We start from the raw sequence: 17,649 nt of genomic DNA on the forward strand, positions 1-17,649 counted from the left end.
CAGCGTCATACTTCTCCCATAGAATAGCAACAGGGTGCTAAGAACCTGAAGGTGGAGGAGAATCACCAAGACCAGCACAGGCAAAGGCAAAAGGAAACAAACTGCACCAGCTCTGGCTTCCAGTGATTGTATGCCACATACCCACTACTGGAAATTCCAATAAGACAAACCCCACGCAAGTGTCTTTTCAGACTATAGTAAGCTATCAAGTTGTTATGGCCAATTATTTAGAAAGACCAACACTACTTAGGGCAAAAAATGCCATGGCATTGGAATACAGAGCCACATTTGATACTGAATTAGCACAAACTTCCTTGGAACGTAGTATACGCCCTACGAACACATATGTGGGTATGGTGTAGTCTTTGTAAAATGGCAACTGTATATTTGTATTTATTTTTACTGTATAAATATGACAGATTAAAGCATGTTACCAATGATGTTGTAAGATACTATTTTGATACATAACAAATATGATCTTTAGTATTGTTCCTGGTTTCTGTAAAGAAATGAAAATTGATAAAATTCCTTTGTAGTGCTGATTAAAAATCATCCCAAATACTGTCTAAGAAGGAATCCAAAAATCCATATGTTCTATAATACTTACACTTTTAAATGAGAGCTTCTTACAGTCTCCATTTAAGAGCATTCATATTCAACAGCTATTTTAATGATCCTCTAAATGTTTTTCTGTGACACATCAGTTTGCAGTTTTGGCAGATAATAAAAATTGGTTTTGGACAAAACTCTAAATCTTTTAGCGTTCCAAAGAGAATTACATTTCAAGTTCCATAACTGCACAGAAGAATTTGAGCCTTGTAAAAAATTTAGAGTAGAGAACCACTCTGAAGGATAGAGCATGATAAAAGGAACAGTTCTGAAGAGCCCTTTTATTGTTGTCTGTCGTCATGTTATATTCCAAGCCCAGTTGTGTTACCGTCTGTAAAAAGGACAACTTGAACGATGAGAAAGGAAAGACGTCTTTATGTGGCTTAGCATTTCCAATATTCTCAGACACAGGAAAACGTTTGTTGTTTTTACAACTCAGAATGCTGTGTGGGTAGGATTCTTTGAAATGGAATATTTACATCCTAGGATGCTGACATAATCACTCATGAGAAATTAATCATTTCACTAAGTGCTGCAAGCAGATATAGGGTAAGGAAATCTAAAGCCTTTAGTCCAACATCACACACTGGGTAATTGACTGAGGCCACTTACAATAGGACTGTCATGAAAATTACATCTGATCCTCAAGATTCACATGTACAAAAAAGCTAAGTTAAGAATTGTACAGAAAAGCTATGGTAAAGAATAGTTCAGACATGTACACCTACTAACTGTATTTTAATAACTAGATCTATGGACTGAACAGATCCAGGGCTGGGGAGAAGCAGCACACACATTTCAATAGAAGCATGTGCAAAGATAGATTTAAACTGCTTTTGCCCTCCCATTTACTAGGTCAGGTGTAGAAATATGTCTCCAATCAGATTTGAACCGGATAACTGAAATGCAAGGCAAACATTTTATTTTCTAGTCTTAAAAGAAAATTGTCAACATCCCTGATAATTTAGAAGTATATTAAATTAGCCACCCAACAGATGCCTGTTGCTCTGTAAGTGCAGGGGAAATATAGTGAGAATGACAAAGAAAGAGTATCTGCCAAATTGTCTTGTGTGATTGATTGGCTGGGATACAGCGGTTGTCTCACAGGTCCCTGCCTGTTTTGCATTTGAAAACAGTAAGAACTGTCTTAGATGAGACTATTTGAATCTGAACCCTGTTACCCAGAAACAGTGCTGGATGGAAAGAGTTGTTTAGATCTAAGGTTCTGTGTTGGGTCCAATGAAGAATAATAGTTGTGTTTTGTTACAAACTTATTTTCAAGACAGTGGTTTGGCTAAAAAAGAAAACGATATTCAGCCAAGCCAGAGAAGCTGTTGTTCTTAGCATTAAAGTCAAAATGATGACCTGCCAATAAAATCATGGTACTCAAGCAACAAGGGGTATGACTGCTACAAGAAACATCTTCTGGAGTCACAATCTGCCCACAGCTACCATAACATGGAATAAAGGACTCGTTACCTAATAAGCAGAGCGAAATACTGTGGTACCCCAGACATGACAGTATTTTGACTATTGGTAATGAGGAGTTTTTATTGGTGATGATCTCTGTTAATCAGATTGAATAAAAAAAAAACACATTTATAAGCTCAAGAAAGCAATCCAATGCACAGCAAATAGAGTTTAAAATAAAAAGCACTAGTTTTTCCATCTATTTTAAACTTTATTTTTTTCCCCTATCAGGTTAGTGTTGATTTATCTAGTTGAATGAATTCACTAAAATGCAATTTTTTTATATGGCACTTAACTGCCCCATCACTTTGAATCTTCATACTGACTATTGCACGTCTTGGATATTTAAGTTTTTCTCCTCCAGAAAATTCTAAGCCAATTGTACATTACTTTGTGGAATCCTATTCCCTGGAGATGTATGAATATGATCTTATAATTCCTGTCTTAGAGGGGACAAAAATTCTAACTTATTATAAATACACACACAGGCCCTATACAATGGCATCATTTGTAATTGTAAATACCCCACACAACCCAGTGCTAAAACAATGCATCTCTTAGCCCTCATTAAAGTTCAGTCAAGTTTATTAAAAGGGATACAGTATCTTAGGTTAAGCCCTGTTTATCTCTTCAGCAGGGCCCAAATACAGTTCTTATAGCCTATATCAGTGATATGTACAGTAGTTAAAGAAAGTAAAGATGATAGCAGGCTGCTTCCATATAATATTCTAACCCTGCTTATGAAATATATTCTGCTCAAATACTGTAGCATGGGCAGCCGACTTAGATTAGATTCTGAATGGTTCCCTCTTATTTCTTCAAGCTTTAAGATTTATCCATTCAGCTTTCTCAGTGATTTTTAAGTGAGATTCTCAATATTACAAAGTAAATGCTTTAAATTACAAACAGCTTTTCTTCTTTCATTGAGAGTTCAGGAGGAAACAATAGTTTCCACCTGTAATGGGGTTCACTACTTACCCCTGATGCCCCCTTGTGGCTCATTGGTGAATTAGCTCACCACCAGTCAGACACCCCCTCCCTCAGTCAGGTTACTGCTTCTTCATCATTCAGAATGATGCTGCTTCTTCATAGCATGGCCCTCCAACCAGGTCATTGTAATCCTTCCCTTTGAGAGTATCTCATTCCACTACTCACACTGTGCCACTTCCCCCATTGGCGAGGAGGGGAACACAGGCCCACCCACTACTCCAGGTTCCAGCACAGGGATCCTCTATCCAGCAGCCTCCCCAGTTTACTCACTCCCAGATCCCATTGCTGTTGCACATGCTCCTTCCCCAGCCTCCTCTAGGTACACCCTTCTCTCAGGTCCAGGATCCTAGGGCTCCTATTCGCCTCCCTGGTTCCTCCTTTCTCTTTCTAGGCCCAGAGTAGAACATCAGGCCTTGCTTACTGCAGCTCCTCTTACCACCAACTTCCTTTCTTTATACTTAGCTTAGCTCCTCCCTCAGCTGGGCTTCATCAGCCATGAGACGTTCAGAGCCCTGACTCTCCTCCAGGTGCAGCCTAACAGGCTAAGTAGACCCTTTCCAGCTACCTAGTATGGTGTGAACACCCCATGACACCACCTTATAATGGGTGTTTGTGATTTGCTTTTGTCATTAGCAGGAAAAGACGGAATAGACTTAATAAAGCATCCAATTAATTTCACTGCTTATGTGGCATTTTTTTCTTTGCCTTCATTTCCTAATCTCGGTGTTCATGTTACCAACAGCATAGGAATTTACTGAGTACTGTTCTGGCCCTTTACAATTTCTTCTGTCATGTTTGAAGAGCATTGATGCAGGGCAGGAAATCCCAAATAAGACTGGAGAAACTTTATAGGACCAGGACTGTATACATTTAAAAGAACCCTATATTTACTATATTCACTATCCGATGAAGTGAGCTGTAGCTCACGAAAGCTTATGCTCAAATAAATTGGTTAGTCTCTAAGGTGCCACAAGTACTCCTGTTCTTTTTGAGAATACAGACTAACACGGCTGCTACTCTGAAACCTATATTTACTAAATATACTGTTTAAATACAAATTCATGAGACAAAAAAAAATATGTATCTATTGATAGGTAATAACAGAACTGGAGCATGTATCTCTAAAGCAGTGGCTGGGTTGATGGGGAAGGTGCCTTACATTGTAGATTATTGAGAACAATTTTACTAATAGTTAAAGATGCATTACAAAAGCAAGCAAATCTTCCTAATAATTTTCTTGCCTGGTTTTGCATTGTTACTCCTGAAGCTGGCTTTTCATGACTGCATTCTCTCCAGTTTTATAAACAACATAATTCCTTGAAGTATTTGTAGTAATTAACTTTAGCCTGAGTGCAGCTGTGCAAGTTCTGAAATGTCTCTACCTTGGGATAACCTTGAAGCTATTTTTAATTGGCTCTGATTTTGTACTCTAAAATCTGGATCTCTCTTCTTATCAGGCTACAAAACTACTGCCATCTTCTACTCAATATTGTTAACTAAAATGAGAAAAATAGCTTTTCTAAGCTCTCAGTGTCTTGAGACTTGGGGGGAAATGGGAAGTGTTTTAGTATATTTAAAATCAGGTAAAAATAGGAAATATACAAGCCAGAAAGCAAATGTGTCAGAGCCAAATGAGACCACAGATACTGAGCCTAAATCTGCTCCCACTGAAATCATTCCATTGAAATGCAACATTTGTCATTGAATTCAGGGGATGCAGTATCAAGCCCAGAACATGTATAATAGTAATTCATAATGATAATACAGTAAAAGCTGTTTTATCTGGCACTTCACCAACCAGAAAGCTCTATAAACCAGCATTTCTGATCTTCATTGAAATTCCGGTTTATAGTCTGGTCGGTGTGGGGCCGGCAGGGGGCTTGGGTGCAGGATGGGGTGTGGAGCACGGGCTCTGGGAGGCAGTTTGGAAGCGGTGCTGGAGGGGTCTCATGGCAGTGGGTTGGGGCGTGGGAGGAGGTGCGGGGTGCTGGATCCGGGGGGCGCTCACCTTGAGTGGCTCCCTGCAAGTGGCAGCTGGTCCCGGCTGCTCCTAGGCGGAGGCGCAGCAGGCAGCTCTGTTCACTGCCTCCACCCACAGGCACTGCCCCCGGCTCCCAGTGTCAGGACCAGGACATGGGCAGTATTACCTAATGGTCAAAGCAGGAGTCAGGCCAGGTCTGATCCTGGGAGGTCAGAGTCCGAGACAGGCCAGAGAGCAAACCAAGATCTGAGTGTTGATGGCAGGCAGGTTGGGACAAGTTATCAGGGGCAGGAGACAAACTTGAAAGCAGAACCACAGCTTGATAACCAGAGTCAGACCAGGTCAGGATACCAGGAAGTTAAGCCGCAGGAGTCACATGGTCTAGGGCAAGGTGGATCCCACTTGCACGGATAACTTCCTGTTCCTGTTCTGGGTTTATACAGAAGCTGTGGATCAATCAGGACTCCCAGCTGTCTGCAAATAAGGTTCCAGGAGTCCTTCTGTCCTAGTAACCATTAGCAGGATACTGGGTGGCAGGTTGGTGCTTAGTAGCACCGCAGGGTGCTGTAGACCTGGGGTCAAGACCCATACTCCCTAAAACTCACTCAGTTTCAAATACCTGCTTAAGGTCTTGGTTCTAATCTTCATGCATTCCAGTGCAGATTTTGACCCATTGCTTTTTGTTTCAAGAAATGTAATTTCTATGATTTTATAGAAATAACTTAATTCCTCCTTTTTGTAACCGCTAAAATCACTCTGGGCCCCAATCCTGCAAGCACTGCCCACGTGAAACTTGTACTAGTGTTTGTAAGCTAGATATCTAGATCACAGACACCTTAGAAATACCAAAGAGAGAGGGACAAACCAGTATTGACTTAGTAGGAATTCGTGTGTGGAGTGCAATGAGGCACAGGCCTACTACCCAGGCAAGATATATTGACTATATAAAAAATTCTATTAAAATCAAAGGTGGCTGTACAATTTTCCCTGCTATTGATAAATAGAAATCTTCCTTAAACATCCTCTAAACCTGAGTCCCAAGGCAATTTATCACTGCATGCATTGTTTAACATAGATTTTAGCTATTCAGGATAGCCCACAGAAAAGATTGCCTTGTTAGTGTTAAACCACAGCCCAAGTTGTAGGGTAAGAGGAATGCATCAGGACTCTGCATCAGCAGAAATACCCAGAGGCATTATTTCTGACTCAGCCACAATGCCTCCATGGGTTTGGACAGAGTGCACACAAGAACAAAGCTATGACTTTCGTTAACATGGCACTGTCTTCACACTCTTTCTTGTGGGCTCACATCTGCCTGATGGTGGACCAAGAGGGAGGGCTCTTGGTCACCCTTTTCCCTTTGTGCACCCCCATAGCCCCAGCTACCGACGTAGAGCTTTACACTGGGATTACTGATGACGGTAAATCTGGCCTAGCTCATCTAACACCATCCTCCAGATAAAACAAAGCGAAATTCTGCTGTCAGTTAGGCACATGCAACTGCACTGGTATAATTGGAGATGAAATTTTGCCCATTTTCTCTAGTTCAGACCATATGTCAGTGGAGTTCTCACTCTTAGTGCCTGCAGTGTTTTTACAACAATTATAACCTTCCCCTCAAAGTCTTACTTTACTTGACAAATGGCTCCTTGTGAATATTATTCTGTGAAGTTATCTTACAAAGCTTTATGTTTATCGACAAAATGCAAACGACAACAGGAGCAATGCTCTCATATATTTACTACAAACTCCTCATCTGCATCTCAGTTGTCCAATCTCATTTACAATGGAATTACTCCAGATTAACCTTAGGGCAAACCAATCTCTAAAGACTCAAGGGCAGGTATAGTAAGTAAAATTTTCAAAAGCACTTAAATGATTTAGGAGCCTAAATCACGCAGAAGTCTAAGGGCCAGATTTTCCAGATATTTAGGCACCTAGCGGTATAGACAGACACCTAATAGGATTTACAAATCCTAAAGATGTTAGGCACCTCATTGCCATTGACTTTCAATGGGAGTTAGGCGCCTCACTCAGTCACTTTTGTAAATCCCACTAGGTGTCTGTCTACATCTGTAGCTGCCTAAACACCTTTGTAAATCTGGCCTAAGTTAATTTACACTCCTAAATTACTTAGGCATGTTTGAAAATTTTACCCACTGTCTCTGTATATGTACTATGATGCACCCTTGGGTTTGGGGAAAAAAACATTCTGGGCCCAAATTCTTGAGGATGTTCTCATTAACTCTGAACTATATAAATATAGTCCAAAACAATGCTATGCTTGGGGTATTACTGGTTAATCAGACCTGGTATGAAATAATCTCTCTCTGCCAGGAAAAGAAACATCTGTTCATTTTACATGGAAAGGCAAGTAATGAAACCCCTAAAATCACATCACTAAGTGCAGTTAGTGTTTGTTGACACTTCAGAAATTAGAACTTCACTAGTGTAATTTTATCTGAGAAAATATGGAAAAGTGTTAGCTCACCCAGCCAAAATCAATATTCAGCTGTAGAGAAATATTTGTCCTAGTACAATCTATTGCTTTAATTCAAAGTAGTCTGTGCAGTGATGTGCAAATTATTTTGATATTGTTCTTGGAGATTTCATTTCTGTTTCCAATCAATCTTTGTTTTCATATTATACGGAAAAAAGATTACTAACCTGTTCTATAACTGTTGTTCTTTGACATGTGTTGCACATATCCATTCTGGTCCAGGTGTGTGCACGCCCTGTGCATCAGAATCAGAGCTATTTCCCTTAGTGGTACTCATGGAGACCAGACCAGTTCAGATGTATGTTAGTTTTGATCAAAATAGGTATTAGTCTTATAAGAACATATTTTAGTGTTTAGACACTATGAAATGCTTGTAAATTTCTGCATGCATTAATCTCATTTGTAATGCTGATATTCCACGCTATAAGAAAATATGTAGGTTTTGCTTTTTAACTTTGAAAATATTTGCTCTGAACATGTGAACCCAGGCACAAGAATCATCTCCGATCCTCCTCGCACCCATCCAACCTACCAAAATCAGATGCGCCCTTGAGGAACAACACAATACAAAGGATTGGTTAATAGCCATGCTATACTCTGGAAATGCTATATGCAAGGAAGCTCCTTCTGTGGAACTGGAAGCTGAATGAAGGAAATGAAACAAAGTTACAGGAAAATTTTCCATCTCTCTTTGCTGTTTGAACGCTTACTGAACTAGATACAACAAACTGAAGCCAGAGATCACCAGGAATTACATCCTGGGTGTGCCCTGAAAGACACTTTGAACTGACAGATCACTACTACTCTGTCACTTTTAGTATTTAGATGATAACTCATATGAGCAAATATATATATTTGCTTGCTCTAACCTGTAAATAACTCTTTTTTTTTTCCTAGTTAATAAATCTTTAGATAGTTTATTACAAGACTGGCTATGGGTGTAAGGTGTCTTTGGTGTAAGATCTAGGGTATCAATTGATCTGGGGTAAGTGACTGGTCTCTTTGGACCAGAAGCAACCTGAAGATTGTGTGATTTTTGGTGTAAGTGACCATTTCAATGCGGCTCTTAAATCTTTAAGACTATGGAACATCTCATCAGTCTTCTGCATGCCCCATCCAATGATATTTGCAGAGCGGTGCAAGCCAACAATTTGTCCAGCTCTAATAGTGTCTGGAATTCCTCTCTGGCATCCTCTAGCAAGTTGTCTGAGAACTTCAGCATATTGTCCAAGAGAAAGAAGCTATATCTGGCCAGTGAGGCTTGTTGATTAGCGATATAAAATTGTAAACCAGATATGGAATACATTTTTCTATCACAAAGGTCTATTTTCTCTGGATCCTTGTTCTTTGTGGCAGAAGAAGGTCAACCCTGATAAGCATCTTCATTCACTGCTGAGACAAAGAATGGGTATAAAAATGTCCATATCCTTGAGAAGGAATATGGTACAGTTTCTTGGTTCTCCTAGCTGGCGGAGGCAGAGAGGATGACATTTGCCATAACGATTGCACAGGAAAGCACTGGAGGCTCTGATGATCTAGCTACCCCATAGAACCAAGGGCTTTTCAAGACTGTGTGGTAAGTCTGTAGCTTGGGCCTGAGGATCCACCGGTACTGCCTGGCTTGTCTCCTGTATCCTCAAGGAGTCCAGCATTGAGAAGTGTAGGTCTCATGCTGTAGCACTGTTCTCTGCTGTCAATGGTACAAAGACATTTTCCTGATGCTGTGGCACAGAAGAAGACAGTATCATTGCAGAGGGTCAGTCTCAATGGCAAGTGCCAGAATCAACAACTCCTGATGAGATGAGGTTGGTACCGGGAAGCTTTTTCCACACTACGCCCTTCCCTGTTCCCCAAGCTGGTGGACAGTATAAGGGAGCTCAGTGCCCCGTGGAGCTAACTCTCTGCTCTTCTGAGGAATCTGCCCTCTAGTGCTTTCTTCTCAGCACTGGAGAAGCGGACTAGTGCTGAAGATCAGAAACAAATTCTGGAGGGAAACTCCTTACCAGTTCTGAAGTACTCAGTGCACTCCCTGAGTGGGAAGGTTCAGAAGATGGACAAATTCTGATAGCCTTACTCATGTCAAATAGCACCTTACTTCATTAACATATCCAATGAAATCAGTGGGCTACTCTTGAAGAAAGCTGCTCCTCAATGTGAGTAAGGGTGTCAGAATCTGACTCACTGCAAATAAGGAGGGTGGGATTCAGACATACAACATAATTATCAGATGATAATAATTATTATTACTAAGAAAAAAGTCCAAAAAGTAAATGTAAAATACAAACTAAGTGGCTAGAATCACTACTGGTAAAAATGAGTGTAATTCCATTGAATTCAATAGAGCTGAGTCCATTAAAGCCAACAATGAATTTAGCCCTAAAAGCACTTACGCATAAATGTAGCATGGTAGTGCTAGCAGAGCTGGCATTCACTGGTAAAGAGACGTGGAATTTGTTCCATCATCATTTAAAGAGAAATCGACTAGCTATTCTACCTCACACCTCTCTGACGGCAATTTCTAGAAATTAAAGTAATTTCCTACAAATATTAGGAAATTAATAACAGCAGTAATAACCCTTGGCATTAACACAACACCAAAGTTGCCAACCACTCTACCATAATTAGATAGGTAAGTAACAGCAATTAGCAGAAAGAACATCAGGTCTGCGAAACAAGAACAGAAAACACAGAATAACATTGTGGAAAAAAAAATTTTTACTTCATGGCTGCAAAAGGCCAAACAACTCAGCTGTCTTCAGAACACCTAAAAAAATTATCACATATTGACAAACACCCTGACCAATATATTGATCTCTAAGCAGAGTAGGTAACAAAGACTAGGTCATCCCGTCTTTATTTCACGTTACAGTGCTCAGAATTCAAGTTGATCCTTCACCTGCTGTTACCCCTTTACACATCCTTTGTGCTTCCTATATGTTTGACTGCCTCTTAGCTAGGGTGACCAGATGTCCCGATTTTATAGGGACAGTCCCGATATTTGGGGCTTTTTCTTATATAGACGCCTATTACCCCCCATCCCCTGTCCAGGTTTTTCACACTTGCTATCTGGTCACCCTGCTCTCAACTAATACTTTGTTAAATTGCAGCAGCTGGATGCAACTTTGATTTCAGAACATGGTACAGTAGTCAAGTAATCCCACATTATAGGCCAGATCCTCAGCTGGTGTAAACTGGCATAGATTTATAGCATCGATTCCCTGTTGCAATGAAGAAAAAAATAAAAATGAATCTGCAAATGGTCACACTTCATATTAATGCCCCATGTCTAAATAGTTTAAAAAGAATTAATACATGATTAACAGATATTATAGGCATGAGTAGGGAGTATTATAGATGTTATAAGCACTTCAGTAAAATATGTTATAAGCCAGGGTTATGAACAATCTATTAATTCATTGGACTCCACAACAATTGATTAATCATTTATTAGAACATTTATTAATCATTTATTAATTATTTATAAACTGGTTATAAATGGAACCTTCAGACAAAGTGTGACCCTGCAAAGACTATAGAATAAACTTTTTTTCAATGTTTTATTTAAGAAATTCAGCTTTAACATATTTAGCATGTTAGGGTAGTGGAAGTGATGGCCACAAAAGAGTTAATCATCCTTTAGCGGTTGCTAGGTAACATATTCTATCTTCAGTGTATTTAAATCCCAGTTTGTAGTCAATCAGTGCAAGTCCATTGATTGGATCAGTAATGCTCCATCTTATGTCTCATTATTAGAACGTGTTGCCCTCAATATCCAGAGTTAACACTGAATGGGTGGCTTTCTAGAAGAACCGGAACTGTTTGCAGTTGAATTTAATCTTAATTACAAACCAGCTGCTATTTCCCTATCTTGCCTCCAGAACTTGCATAGTAAGGGCCCTATACAACAGCCCTTACTTATGTGAGTAGCCCCATTGGAGTGTCAATGGACTGACTACTCATGGGAATAAGAGCTGCAGGACTGGGCTTTAAGACTACAGCACAAACTAATCCCTGGCTGCCACCTACTGAACCTCTGTACACTATCAGATACCTTATTCCTTCCTGTTGTTGCCAGCTAGCTTATATCCTAGAGGAAAAACATATTTCAAACATATATTTCAGATAGTATTGTTTTTCATGAAATCATTCACAATCCAATTTAAAGAGAGAGAATTTTTCATTAAAAACATCAGAGTTACCGTACAAGATTAACCCAAAGCTCAAAAAGCCAGTGTTTTTTCCAACAAAAGCTGAATGAGGTTATAATATGGTTGTTTCTATCTCCTACTGTGTAGAATAGGAGCCCCATTCTCCATTTCTGCAACTGGGAGAGTTTTCTATGTCAAAAATGCAGACAATACATTTCCTATCTCCTCTCCCTTGAACTGACATTCACTTCATTAAATAGGGGCTGCAGAAGGCCATATGGACCCTTAACATCAGGCTCCGTGCAGAAGAGTGAATGTCACCCTTGATCTTTTGATCTCCTCCAAGCTAACATATTTTAAAACATGCTGTATTTTTTAAAGCAAAAGCCTTGAATTTGAATTCAGGCATATGCAGAGGCATACAATCTCGTACAGTGCAAATTCGGGTTTTACCAGTCGTGCACTGAATTATCATATGCAGTGGAAAACACTTCTAGTGACCTAGGATATAGGGAGACTCTGGAGTGAAGCAAAATGAAACCACCAAATTGTTCTAGTGCTGTAATGAGTGAAGCTCTATGGGGAAAAATGACTTTGCTACTGGATGACTTGACTGTAATAACTCCTATCCAAAAAAGGATGCTAGGAAAGATAGTGAAACATTACTCTAGGTGTCCCATTTACTCAGGGACTTGTAAAAGAAAAGGGTAAATTAGATAGTGACTGTTCATGAAGGTTATTGATCTGAAGAAAGCCTTTATTTCATTTAGGAAAAACTTTCTTAATTCACCATTACTAGGAGATGTTTCTAATCATTTAGCTTAAATGAAACATAGATGGTTTAATTAGAAGGGTTTTTTTCAAGGCTAGTCCCTGAAAACTATACTAGATTGTTTAAATAGATTTTATCCAAATTCAATATGAAAAAAATAAAAAACTAAGTAAAACAGCTTAATATTAATCTTCAGGGTCTGATTATGAAACAACTGCCAACATCATTCATCACTTCACATTTCTTATGACAAGCCATTAGACCTTACTGCTTTAAGCTCTTTATCTTCATTGTTACTAGATGTTGATTGAAGGGGACACTTCGTCACATTCTAATTAAACCATATTTTCATTCCCACTCTTTGGGCATAAAAACTAAGAAAACAAAATGATTGCTGACCAATGTAGAAGCCTAATCGATACACTCTGATTCATTCGTCATGCTGTTTTATAATCCAAATGGAATGCTCGTTATATATAACAGAGCAAATAAAACATCTAGTATGTTACTGTCAAGGTACAAATGCAGCAAAGCTAATCATTGCTGCTCTGTTTTGGAAAGGGTTTTTGGTACTTGTTTTTAGAATATATGAGGTTTATTAAATAGAAATATGAACTACAGTTTTTCCACCATAGATTGTTTTGGCAGCACTTTTTAATTTACTCTGAGTTACTAAAAGATTTGCAGTATGAAAGTTAAGGTTCCTTGAATGGTTTTCTATGATGGGTGCACAGCTATTGCCTGAAAAAATTTATTTCAAGGCTTAAGTTAATTCAGGTGAGTACAACGCTTTGAGATCCTCAGATGTAAGGCACTATAAAAGCAGAAAGAATTATTCTGTTTGGTGCAGATCCTCCCCCCGCCCCCTATCCTGTAGAAGCCTCTCCAGAGGTCTGACTCCATGAAGGAAGAGGGGTGAAAACACATATTTTTGTTCTCTTCTGGTCCTAGGTAGGTTAAGCAGAAAAGACACTACAGCTACCTACCGTATAAGATAACATAGCCCCCAGCCCCCTCCACCCCCAGTGGTCCACAGGCTGTGTTATCATTTCTGTGGATCCCCTTCTTCCCAGGCATCCTGGGGGCAACTGAAGCCAAAAGTTGCCAGTACAATGGACTACCAGGGACCAAGGGTGTGGTGTTCAGGGTGGTCCTCTAGGTTTGTGGATCAGCCCTGAAGCCCATTCTGCAGGGAAAGAGGTGAAGGCAAAAATTTCCCTTCCTGTGAGCATTTCCATGAGAGGGGATAACCCAATCCATTATTAGTGTTCTACTAGATAATACCAATAGTACTTCTGGACCCATATTGTGTCTCAAACAGTGGCCTATGTCAGATGCTTCAGAGAAAAGACAAACCCATAATGCATTGTAACATGGGATGATATCGTGCTAACTGCATCTGTTATTCATTGATGCCCCATGGCCTGGGGATTGTCATTGTACTTTTTACCCCCTACACATGTTATTCTTAATACTAAAAGAAAAAGAGAGCAATTAGATGTGAAAAGGAAATATGATTGGGCTGCAAAAAAGTCATAATTTGGGGTTACAGTGTGACTAATTATAACTATAAATATTATTTTATTTATTATTTGTAATTCAGCTGTGCCTCAAAACCCTAATCACAGTTGGTGCCTCATTGGGTTCAGTGTTGTACAGAGATATAACAATTCAATGGCAAAAAACTATATTTACTGCACGTTAAGGTGGCTTGCTGGTACGTCATCCCCCTTGCAGAACACTGAGTTAAGCAAAACTCAAATTTCTGAAAACCAGGAACTGCAATTCAGTTTACCCATGCATCCTTCAATTTGCTCTCTTTCAGCACCCCATTAACACAAGTACCTTTACTCCACCAACCTTTACTCCACCACAGTTGCTGAAATGTACATTCTCTTCCCCTCCTTTTACAACTCATTCACTCTCACCCACAGGATTCCATCTAACACTATTAAAAAACAAAAGGGGCGGGGGGAGTTGTCCATGCCACCTCCCCTCTACCTTCTTCAAGCAATGACTCAGTATGCCCATCCTTGCACTGGCCGGTGGCACTATAATATTGCAGAGGTTCCAGGTACATTCACACACTTTGCCAGCTCCTCAGAAAGAATACCATGTTTACAGTTCAAGAAACCTTTCCCAGCATTTTACAACTCCCTTATGTTTACAGGATGCCATCTCAGCCTGCACTTTGACTTAACCCTCATTTAATGCACTAGAATTCTCTATTATTCCACCTCACTGCTGACAATATCCTTTCTAATAAAAGCCCTGTGCCCTGCTATGGACATAGCCCACACAATTCTGTATGGAAATGTTGCATCCTGCAGGTTCCCATGCACCTCCTCTCTTTCCTGACACAAGAGGGTGAAAAACATAGATCTCTTCATATCACGATCACAGCTCTGTCACATACCTCAGAGTAATCCATAGATCTCACAAACACACCAAACAGTACAGCTACGCTTGACACAAATCACACTCACTTTATCCTGGAGTGCATGCAGATAATAAATGCTTAGGCAGCTCTCCTATCCCAGTTTGCTATTGCCCTTTGAAATACAATTGCAGTTCCCTGCTAATCATATAATGTACACAATTCTGCATTTCTATGATGCATATGGATCCTTTAGGTATCCCTGCATCTCTTCCCTTTGCTCACACACATTGAAGGGTGCAAAACATCGATCTTATCACATTGTTGCACACCTGAAAGTAACCCACAGTTCTCATACCACAAACACACGTTTCCCAAGCAGGGCTAGCTACTGCCTTCACCATTTAGTGTAGGTACGACAAACACACAGACTGCACTGGGAGTGGATCCCAATAATTCCCATTGGCTACTGCCAGCTCCAGAGAAACAGAGCGAAGGTGCACAACCTTTTCCCCCTCTTCAATTATGTTAAGTAGAATCCTGGGGGTGGCAGCGAATGGCCCGTAAAAGGAGGTGAAGAGCTTGTACATTTCAGCAATTGTGATGCTAACAGAGTGTCACCTTTTGGGATGCAATCCAGACCATGGAGGGATTGTGCCACTGCCTGGCCTGTAACCCTGGGTGTCTCACATTACTTTGCTGCTGTAGCTCCCAACCTGCGACACTCACAACCAGCCTACCAGCATGCAGGTCACACCCTGAGTGTTTGTGTGTAGCTGCAGCCCTGGTCCAGAAGATCTGACCCCAGCAACCTGTCAGCAACACTCCAGTCACACTCTGGCTTCCACCAGCTTTGTACAGACTTACAGGGTGACCCCAACACACTCCCAGTCCTCGGTTTTCCAAAAAGTTTTGCACTGTTCTGCCCTCTCCTAGACAGTTCTGATATTAAGGTTTGTTGCCCCTGAAAAGAGTCAATATTCAACAGTTACTTTAACTGGAGTTACCAAACAGTTCATTCACACACAGCACTGGATTGTTTTAAAAATAAAACAAGTTTATTAACAAAATAAGAGAGGATTTTAAGTGAATTCAAGTATATGGGATAAAGTTAGAAATGGTCATGAGCAAATAAAAGTGAATATACACATCTAAAAATATCTAGCAAGATTTGGTTCAAGGCTTTGTTGAAGATGGTCTTTCTCACTCACAATCTTCAGCAAGATGGTGACTGACCCTTTCTTTGGTCAGAATCTCTTCCAGAGGCTCAAAGGTGCTGCTGCCTTTATCTTCTTATGTGAAAGAGAAAATGTGGTATTCTGCCCTTTTCTTTTTTAGTCCAGTGAACCTTGGAAGTGGGTTCTCCTGAAGTGGTTTCCCCTCCAACTAAAAGCTTTTCCAAACCGTAAGGAAGGAGACATGGAGTTTGGTGGTGATGAGGCTCCATGCTCTTTCTTCCCGCACATGTGTTTGCTAGAATGCAAGTTGTTTTGTTTCCTGCCATCTCCTCCCTGTGCTGTCCTGAGGACTCTGTTTACTACTTATATGTAAATTAAGGTAAACACACATTTCTTTGTTTAGGTTAGGCCTGCTTAACAAGTTTTGTCTAGGCAGGGCTGTCTCGTTTCGAACATGTGCTAACATCATCATACCGGGGGAAATCATAACTTTACATATACTGTTGCTACATACATTTTGCCATGATATTATTGACCAGTGAGTTATTCATTTTCAAATGATACCTCACAAGGCATATGTTGTACAAAGATTATTACAATGGTATGTAGGGAGTGAATACTGGGTGCTTTGGGACATACATAGATAACAGGTATAAGAGTCAACAGGGTATATTGGGGCATTGCTGAAAGACAGTAAAGTTAAGGTTGCCTGAACAACCTTAAGTGTGCATTGCCTGGTTTTTGGAAATTTGAGTTTTGATCAGCTCAGCGTTCTGCAAGGGGATGACATGCCATCAAGCAACCTTAACTCAGAGTTTTCACCATTGAATTTCCTAATTTTTATTAAACAGGAAAAGATATGTTTTTGGTAAGAGTTAGTAGTCATTTAGGAAACTGTACATATGTCCTGCAATTTGCATGCCTGCCTGGCCAGTACACACACACGCACACACACGCACCAGCTGGGCTCCACCAGCCCTGCTTCAGGACCATGTCCCAGACCCACACACACACACACACACACACCCCCCAGCTGGGCTCCACCAGCCCTGCTTCAGGACCATGTCCCAGACCCATTCACTGTGTTTCTCCCTCCAATTTGGCCTCCTCTGTGCTACAGTACCCAGTCCCTGCCTCCCCCCATCCCAAGCAGAGAATGCATGTCCCTGAAATTCTCACTCCCTGGAATACAAAGGTGTCTATTGCCATTACTTTTGCCTTCCTATAACCCAACACACACAGTGCCTGGAGTGAAGAACTGCTATGTTACAGTGGAATGGTGTTCCTGGTCATGTTTCAGAATGGTTGAAGGGTAGAATTTGTGCAGAGCCAGCAAGAGAATTCACAGCAAAATACTGACAGTTTTATGTTTGAGAGAAAGATTGTCTGACCCCTGTCGAATAGGTGTATCCCATCTCAAGAAACAGAGAAACGTCAGAGCTTATAATGTTTCTATGCCCATACAATGCACATTTTCTGGTCACCCCTCCAACTTCCTAATTAATGTTCTTCCAACACTTCTTAATAGCTTTCATATTGTCACTGTAGCAATTATTCAGACGCTCACAAAATCAGAGAAAACTATCACAGGTCTTGGACACAAATCTCTGATGGGATCCAAATT

The sequence above is a fragment of the Chelonia mydas genome, chromosome 11 (assembly GCF_015237465.2).
Source record: "Chelonia mydas isolate rCheMyd1 chromosome 11, rCheMyd1.pri.v2, whole genome shotgun sequence".
In the NCBI taxonomy this organism is placed as follows: Eukaryota; Metazoa; Chordata; order Testudines; family Cheloniidae; genus Chelonia; species Chelonia mydas.